Below are 9441 nucleotides of genomic sequence, written 5' to 3'. Positions count from 1 at the left end.
GGTGGTGCCCTGAGGTCACAGGGCTGTGGTGGGGGTTGAGATGTGTGGTTGTGGAGCTGCAAGGGGGGGTGGGGGAAGGGGATGAAAGCAAGGGACTAGGGAGTAAGGAGCACAGGTCTTGAACACTATCACCAAGAGGTGGGGGCGGGGCTTGGGCGCTGCTGGGGGTTTATGCAGCAGCACCCTGTGTGTTAAGGGTCACACAGGTGTGGGTTGCAGGGGGGTCACACAGTGTCGGATAGTCTTCACTCCTCTGGAGTTCCTCGGTAGGTGGCTGGCTGTTGTTCTTCCCGGGTCTCTTCCAGGCCCCTCTCGTGGTGGAACCCCATCTGACGGCAGCGTTCTCCCGTCTGGCGGCGGCGTTCTCCTGACTGGCGGCGTCGCTCGACCTCTTCAGTTCTTGAGGTATGACCTTGAAGTGGGCAGCTCACACCAAGTCTCTGAGTGTCCTGACTTGTGGGTGAGAGGCTGGGAGCCTGGAAGGCCTGTCCCTAAGGCTCTGGAGGTTGGGGACAGTGTTAGAGCAGGAGGGGATGGAGATACAGGTCTTCACATTGGCTATTCCTTCTGCCTGGAATTCCTTCCCTGACTCCCCACCATCCCAGCCTCATCCTCCTCTCCAGCGATATTCATATGGACCCTGTGCACCATCTGATGCTCTTGAGAATGCCCACTCCTTGAGGACAAGAAGGCCAGTAATCCCTCTCTGATGTCCCAACAGTCAACAGGAGCTGGTCCATAGGGAACACTTTATTTCTGCGTTGGAAGGCCAAGGCATAAAAGATGGACCCCAGAGATGTGACCTCTACTGAGTAGGAAGATCCCTCCCTCTTCTGAGCAGAATTCTTAAGAAAGGAGAAAAAGTAGCTCCCAGTCTTGCAAGTAAGGGTTGAGGAGGCTTCAGACATGTGACAATGTAAGTTTCTTATCAAACTGTGCAGACAGTCCCCATTTATGGAAGGTGAGGACATGCCTGGATTCATGACCCTTTCCTCCTCATCAGCTTCTACCTTGTAGGTTCCCACAGCTATTTTGTCAGAGGATAATTGATATATTTTCACAAACAGATGCTGTCCTGGGTGCACTCACCAGGTTATGCAAGAAATCTGGAGGATAATTACCCGGCAAACTGACTGGAGGAGGTCTGTATTTATTCCCATTCCAAAAAAAAGGTGACCCAACAGAACGTGGAAATTATCAAATGATATCACTAATATCACATGCAAACAAGATCTTGCTGAAGAGTATTCAGAAGCTACTGGAACAGTCCCTCAGCCGAGAACTGCCAGATGTGCAACCTAGGTTTAGAAGAGGCCATAGCACTGGGGACATCATAGTCAATGTTAGAGGGATCTTGGCTGAAAGCAGAGAGTACCAGAGGAATATCTATCTGTGTTTCCTTGACTACTTAAAGGCATTTGACTGTGTGGATCACAACAAATTGTGGCTAAACTTGAGAAGAATGGGAATCCCAGAACATTTAATTGTGTTAATGTGATATCTATACTTGGACCAGGAAGCAGTAGTCAGGACAGAGCAGAGAAACTCCGCATGGTTCAGGATCACGAAACCTGTGTGTCACAGATTCATCCTATCTCCATACCTTTTCAATCTATAAGCAGAACAGATCTTTCAGGAGGCTGGACTATATGAGGGGAAATGTGGCATCAGGGTTGGAGGAAGATTCATCAACAACCTGCGTTATGCAAATGACACAACCTTGCTTACTGAAACTGAAGAAGACATGAGGCATTTGCTGCAGAAGGTCAAGGCTGTAGTCTTCAATACGGATTGAGACTCAACATCAAGAAAACAGAGATTCTTGCCATGGGGCCTATTGGCAGCTTCATGATGGGTGGAGAAGAGATTGAGATTGTTGATAACTTCAGCTTGCTTGGTTCCACAAGCAACACTCTTGGCACCAGCAGTCAAGAAATAAAAAGGCAAATCACATTGCGAAAATCTGCTGTCAAGGACCTTTCTAGAGTACTGAAGAGCAACAATATCAGTCTGGAAACTAAGGTACACCTGATCCAGGTCATGGTCTTTGCAATTACTTGTTATGCATCAGAGAGCTGGGAAACAACTAAGGATGCTAGAAAAAGATTCAATGCCTTTGAGTTGTGATACTGGAGAAGAGAGTTGAACATTCCATGGACTGCCAGGAGAACAATCAGATCTGTCCTGGAGCAGGTAAAACAAGCTGCTCTCTAAAAGGCAAGGATTTTGAGGCTCCGTCTCACAAACTTTGGACACGTGGCCTGCAGAGACCAGGCCTTAGCGAGGAACATCATGCTTGCCACAATGTAGGGACAGCGCAGGAGAGGAAGACCCGGGATGAGATGGATTGACTCAATGACTGGAGCAATGGGATTATGTCTGTCAGAGACAATGAGATTGGCTCAGGATAGGGCGGGTTTCAGAGCTAATGACTATAAATAGGGTGGCTATGAGTCACAGGTGACCCGATGACACACAAACAACACGAAATATTTTGTCAGAGACAATGAGATTGGCTCCGGATAGCGCAGGGTTCAGAGGTGTTGTACATAGATAGATAGGGTCGCTTTGAGTCTCAAGCGACTCGGCACATAGCAACAATAAGTTTAAACCCACTGATGAGAAAGTCCTTGTCTGTTCCCCTGTTAAAGGGCCTAATTCAAAGCAGCTTGGGAGCTTCAGCCCTTTTGGGACATCTGTCCCTGCTGCTCCGCTCAGGCTTATCAGATAAGAATCCTTCCTCTTTCTTTTAAATTGAGGTGTTAGGGTGATTCCTTCTCTCCACTCGGTCTCATCTTCCTGCAACACTACTACTGAGGCAACTTTAGAATGCATGGCCAAAGAGGGGCTCCTGTCAATCAGGCAAGAATAGCAATAGATCCAACCACAAACGAATGGATTGAGAAATTATGGTACATTCACACAATGGAATATTATTCAGCACGCAGGAGCAATAACTTTGTAAATTATTACCTAACTTGGGAGGGACTGGAGAGCATTATGTTGAGTGAACTAACTCAGTCATGTTGTTGTTGTTGTTAAGTGTCGTCGAGTGGTAGGCGACTCATAGCGACCCTATGAACGAAAGTCCTTGGCACTTGCGTGTATGACTTTCATCCTTTCTTCAGGTTCATAGGGTTTCCGGAGGCAAGCTATTTCCAGAAGTGGATGCCACTCTTGCTTCCAAGCTTGTTTTAACCGGGGAGCTCCACCAAACACTGTCCACTATGGGTAACAGTTATTGCATTTGACACGTCAGTGTCACAGCTTCACAGTGACCACAAGTTACCTCTGTGCAGCAAGTGGACACGCCGGGGCTATATAACCTAGAAGACTGTTTGAACAAAAACAATGAAAAACAGGCCTCAGGGCCCAGATTAGAGTCACCCACCTTTGGCTTGGTAACATCACTTTTGGTCCACTAGGGCAACTGGTCTCTCTCTGTGTCGTCAAGTGCCGTCATAGCGACCCTAACTCAGTCCCACAAGGATAAATATTGTAAAAGACTGTTATTATAGAATGAGTATAAGGATCCAGGAGAGGTGGGAAAGGCTGGAAGTAGAGGGATGTGGATGTGCAGGGGGAAGAGGGGATTAATCATTGGGTTGTACAATTTGATGGTGGGGTGGGGGAGGTGAAGGAAATGGAAAGAATTGGTCCAAATTTGTATTCGAACTAATGAAAAGAAAAAAGCCAACTTGGGGAGGAGGAAGGGAGGGAGAGGGGGTAAAATGTGCAACAATGAATGAATGAAAATCTAACTGTTCTTAAAATGTTTGTTAAAAGGACAATTAAAATAAAAAATGTTATTAAAAAAAAAGAATAGCAATAGGGGGAAGTGTGAGGGGAAACAGATACTGTGAATGGGTGAAGCAGACGGCAGAGGGCTGGGAGCAGGGAAATCCCTCTGGAGGAGGGGACTTAGCAGGATCCTGTAAGGTCAGAAATAGATGGAGGAAGGTCTTGCAAGTGTGACCTAGCATTCTGAGTGCAGCCTATTAAGCAAGGATGCACCAAGAAGGGCAGGAGAAGAGCCAAGACAGGGTCAGAGCAGGATCCCTGGCTGTGCTGCTCCTGCGGACCCGTGCCTCTGGGTGCGTTTCTGTGTATCTGCCTTTATGTATTGCTGAGTCCTGTGTGTCCCTGTGTGAGCATCCCTGGGTTTCCCTGCAGAGGCCTCTGAGTGTGTGTCAGTTTGTCTGTCTGTCTCTATCTACCTTGTCTTGTGTTTCTAAGTGCCAGTTAAACCCTCCAGGTGGGTCCCTGTATCTGTCTAGGATTTGTGTGTTTCTCTGTCTGTGTTCATCCGAGCAGCTTCCCCTTCCCCTGCCCACCTGTCCTGGACCCCTCCCCACCTCACTGTATTCCCCATCTGCCAAGGCCTGGGGCACCATTCTCTCAGTGGCTTCTAAGAGCCCTCAGTCTGAGCCTCCGTGACCTCACCTAGCCCGTGCCCTCCTCCTGCTTGGCCCTGCCAGCTCCCCAGGGCACTGGCACAGGCTGGACGGCCAGGCTAACCGGTTTCCATTGGAGGTGCTCCTACCAGGCAGCCTGAGCCTGCTACTGTTCTGTTCTCGAGGGCTGAGAGCAGGTGGCAGCCTGGAGGGTCAGGCAAGAAGGGGCGGGGTCAGTGCATACTGTAGCAGGAACCTCATGCAGACATCGTGCTCGTGCTGGAAGCTTTGCAGTGATTGAAATCAGCCCTCTGTCAGAGCAGGTGCACTAATAATACCCATTACACAGACGAGGACACAGCCCAGAGAGGGAGACCAGGCTCTCGAGAACACACAGCCAGGGGCAGAGGGAACCTCTGAACCCAGGTCAGCCTCACCTCATTCTCTACCAGCCTTAGTATGCCTTCCCTTCCCTGGGCTTGAGGGGACACCGGGGTGGGGACACAGAGAAGTCCCCTCCCCCATGGCTGACTCACACTGCTCATTCAACATTTTTTATTGATTTGAAGGAAGGTTTACAAAATGCAATTATTTTTCGATCAGTCATAGACAGTTTCCCCCTTTTTTATTTATTAATTTTAATGAAAGTTTACAGAGACTTAGGGTTTCCAGTCATTCACTGTTACCCTTTTCTCCCTGCCCACCCCCTTTTGCCCCAAATCACTCTTCTCCTTGAAAAGAAAAAGAAAAACTCTTTCATTTTTATGCAATCTCTCCCATAAGTCCACTCCACTATGCAGTCTTCACTCTGGACTTTTGTAATGACAAGAATTGTTGTTGTTGTTGTTGTTGTTGTTGTTAAGTGCCGTCAAGATGCAGGCCACTCATAGTGGCCCTATGAAGGAGAGTCCTCGACGCTTGGGTGCCTTTCATCCTCTCTCCAGGTTCATAGGGTTTCCGGAGGCAAGCTATTATGGAAGTGGATGCTACTCCTCCTTCCAACCTTGTTTTAATCGGGGAGCTCCACCCCACTTTCTGTCTGCATTGGGTAGCCAACCATTAACACATTTGACACATCAGTGTCACAGTGTTCAGCCTCACAGCAACCACCAGTGACCGTGGTACGGCAACTTGTACACCAGGGCTATACACTTAGAGGAATTCATTAAGTGTAGTCCATATTATATTCTGTGCTCTTTACTAATACCACTATATCTTTTGGAAGCAGGAGGGGCAGCTGCTTCCTAAACAACATGATGACAAAAATACCCATTCAAATATCCCTTTTAAACAGTTCTTTCCCTCATCTGTTTCAATGCAATATATATCATTCCTCCCCTCCTTTTCTGTCTTCCCTCAACCCTGATGTCAGTTCCATTTTACAATAGTGGCCCTATGCAATATTTGTCCTTTTGTGAGTGAGATATTTCACTCAGCCTAATGTACTCCAGGGTCATCTATTTTGCATAATGTTTCATTAGTTCCTTGTTTTTCAGTGCTGCATAGTATTTCATTGTGTGAATATATCAGAGCTTCTCTATCCATTATTTTGTTTTATAACATTCATTGCACTGGCTAACATTGATTAAAATGTCTAGTCAAATCCTTATGGTAGATTACCTTTCCTGTCACTCAACTTTTTTATTTTATTCTTTTTTTTTTTTTAAAGCCTACAGCACCCGGTATTCCCAGGTGGTCTCCCATCCAAGTACTAACCAGGCCCGACCCTGCTTAGCTTCCGAGATCAGACGAGATTGGGCGCGTTCAGGATGGTATGGCCGTAGACTCAACTTTTTCATTTATTAAGTTTTCCCTGTTCTCCCTCCCTTCTCATCTCTGTTGATCCTCCAAGACTGATTCTATCTGCATGAAAACTTTTCCTTCTTATTATCATTGTCCTTGTTGTTGTTCTGTGCCATCGAGTCTCCTGCAACTCATAGTGACCCTATGTACAACAGCTCTGAAACCTGCCCAGTCCTGTGCCAGCCTCACTGACTCTGACACACCACATTTACCCCCATTGCCCTAGTTACTGTACAATCCGTCTCATCCAGGGTCTTCCTCACCTGTACTTCTCCTTCATGTGTCTGAACATGATGTCCTTTTCCAAGGACCAGTCCCTCCTGGCCACGTCCCCAACATAGGTGAGCTGTAGCTTCAAAATTCTAGCCTCCAAGGAGAAACTTGGTTTCACCCTCTTCTGGGGACTTTCCCCTCACCCCAATGCCTTGTTTTCTTGGTGGTCCGTGGTATATTCAAGACTATTCTCTGGCACCATGACTTAAAGGCATCAATTCTTCTTCTGTCATCCTTAGTCATTATCCAGCTGTCTGATGCATAGCAAGTAATTGCAAAGACTGGATAAGGCACACCTTAGTTTCTAGATTGGCATCGTTGCTTCTCAGTAGTCTGGAAAGGTCCTGGACAGCAGATTTTCCCAGTGCAACTTGTCTTTTGATTTCCTGAGTGCTGGTGCCAAGAGTGTGGATTATGGAGCCGAGCAAGTGGAAATTTATGCCTTTGAGTTGTGATGTTGAAGAAGACTGAGTGTCCCTTGTTGTTGCTGTTATGTGCTGTCGAGTCACTTGCAACTCATAGTGACCCTATGTACGACAGCCCTAAACCCTGCTCTATCCTGTGTCAATCTTATTGTTTCTGACATATCTACTCCCATTATCCTACTCACTGAATCAACCCATCACATCAAGAGTCTTCCTCTCCTGCGCTGTCCCTCCACCCTCCCAAGCATGACGTCCCTCTCCAAGGACTGGTCCCACCTTGCAACATGTTCAAAGTATGTCAGACAAAGCTTCAGAATCCTTGCCTCCAAAGAGCAGCCTAGTCTCACTTTCTCTGGGACAAACCTGTTTGTTCTCCTCGCAGTCCATGGTATATTCAATACTCTTCTCCAGCACCACAGCTCAAAGGCACCAATTCTCCTTCTATCCTCCCTAGTCATTGTCCAGCTTTCTGATGTTTAGCAAGTAATTGCAAAGACAATGGTCTGGATCAGGCACACCTTAATCTCCAGACTGACATTGTTGCTCTTCAGTACTTTGGAGAGGTCTCTAACAGCAGACTTTCCCACTGCAATTTGTCTTTTAATTTCCTGGCTGCTGGTACCAAGAGTGTTGAACATCTCTTCGACTGCCAAAACAAACAAACAAACAAACAAACAAATATGTCTTGGAGAATGTACAACCAGGGAGCTCCTTGGAGGCAAGGGTGATAAATCTTCATCTCACATACTTCTGGCATGTTGTTAGGGTGAGCCAGTCCTTAAAAAGGACATCGCACTTGGAAAGGTAGACTGTCACTGTAAGAGAGGAAGACCCTCAACAAGGTGGATTGACACAGTGACTGTGACAGTGAACTCGGGTATATCAGCGACGGTGAGGATGGTACAGGATGGGGCAGGGTTCAGATCCACTGTTCAAGGTTACTATGCATCCCAGTCTGCTCAAGGGCCCATACTAACAACAGTGTCACACAAATAGGGTGGCATCATCCCTATGGCATAGTGCAGCTAACCAAAAGGCTGGGTCTCCAGAGGTTCGAATCCACCAGATGCTCTGCAGAAGAAAGATGGGCAGTCTCCTCCCATTGAAACGTACAGGTCAGAAACCTGATGGAAAATCACTGTAAGTTGAAGTCAGCTTGAGTGAGTACCACATAAATACCTTATTAAAAGACCAGAGTCGGGGAGCTTTCGTGGGTGGCCTAGTGGCAAGAAGCTGCACTGCAATCCCAGAGGTGCGCGGTTTGAATCCACAAGATGCTCTGCTGGAAATGGAGGGACAATCTCCTCCTGTAGCAGTCAGATCCGATTTGAGACTGAATACACACACACACACAGAGAGAGAGAGAGAGAGACAGAGCCAGGGTCACTGATGCTCCTCCCTTACTTGGTTTGACCATACTCACATACAAGTAGCATATGATGGGTGCCAGTAGATGAACCAGCAGCTTGAAAGACTCTCACAGTGTGACTGAGAAAGAGCTGCCTCCTCAAAGCAGAGTCTGACTTCATGATGAAGATGGAGCAAAGCTCTCACCTGGGGAAGGACCTTCGTGTGCTGATGTGGCAAGACTCAACACGAGGAGAAACAGCTGCAAACATCTATTCACTATTGGAGCGCAGAATGCACAATGTACATTTATAGGACAATTGAAAATTGGAAAAAATAAAATGGGATGCAATTCTTGTCATTATAAAAGTCCAGAGTGAAGACTGCATAGTGGAGTGGACTTGCGGGAGAGATTGCATAAAAATGAGAGTTTTTCTTTTTCTTTTCAAGGAGAAGAGTGATTTGGGGGAGAAGGGGGTGGGCAGGGAGAAAAGGGCAACAATGAATGACTGGAAACCCTAAGTCTCTCTAAACTTTCATTAAAATTAATAAATAAAAAAGGGGAAAATGTCTATGACTGATCGAAAAATAATTGCATTTTGTAAACCTTCCTTCAAATCATTAAAAAATATTGAATGAGCAGTGTGAGTCAGCCATGGGGGAGGGGGCTTCTCTGTGTCCCCACCCTGGCGTCCCTGGTGTTAGTGGGCTGAGATGGGCTGGTGTTGGCCATTTTGGAACCGGACAACTAAATATGTGATCTACTGAGCTAGGGACGGGGAAAATTGAAGAGGAATGGTATTATATTCACAGTAAAAAACAAACAAACAACAACACATCAAATAAACCAAAACCCCAAACATTTCAAGATCTATCCTGAAGTACAGTATATACATAAAGAAGAGTATTAATACATCCCACATTGCCAACCCCAAGGCAGGTGGTTCGAATCCACCAGTTGCTATGAAAGAGAAAGATGGACATTTTCCTCCCATGTGCTTTGCAGCCTTTGAAAATGAGGCGGAGGGGCAGCTATGATTCAGTCCCAACTGAATTGTGATGAGTTTCAGTGGGATTGCTGCACCAACTGGTTAACAAATATTCAAATATACACACCCACCATTAAATTGAGGAATAAATTGAGGAATTCTCCCACTTTCTGCAGCCTAGAATCTGCAGGTGGGGAGTTCCTAGGAGGC

The sequence above is a fragment of the Elephantulus edwardii genome, unplaced genomic scaffold (assembly GCF_000299155.1).
Source record: "Elephantulus edwardii isolate Elephantulus edwardi_28Jun2011 unplaced genomic scaffold, EleEdw1.0 scaffold00185, whole genome shotgun sequence".
Taxonomy (NCBI): Eukaryota; Metazoa; Chordata; class Mammalia; order Macroscelidea; family Macroscelididae; genus Elephantulus; species Elephantulus edwardii.
Note: the sequence above shows the minus strand (reverse complement) of the source record.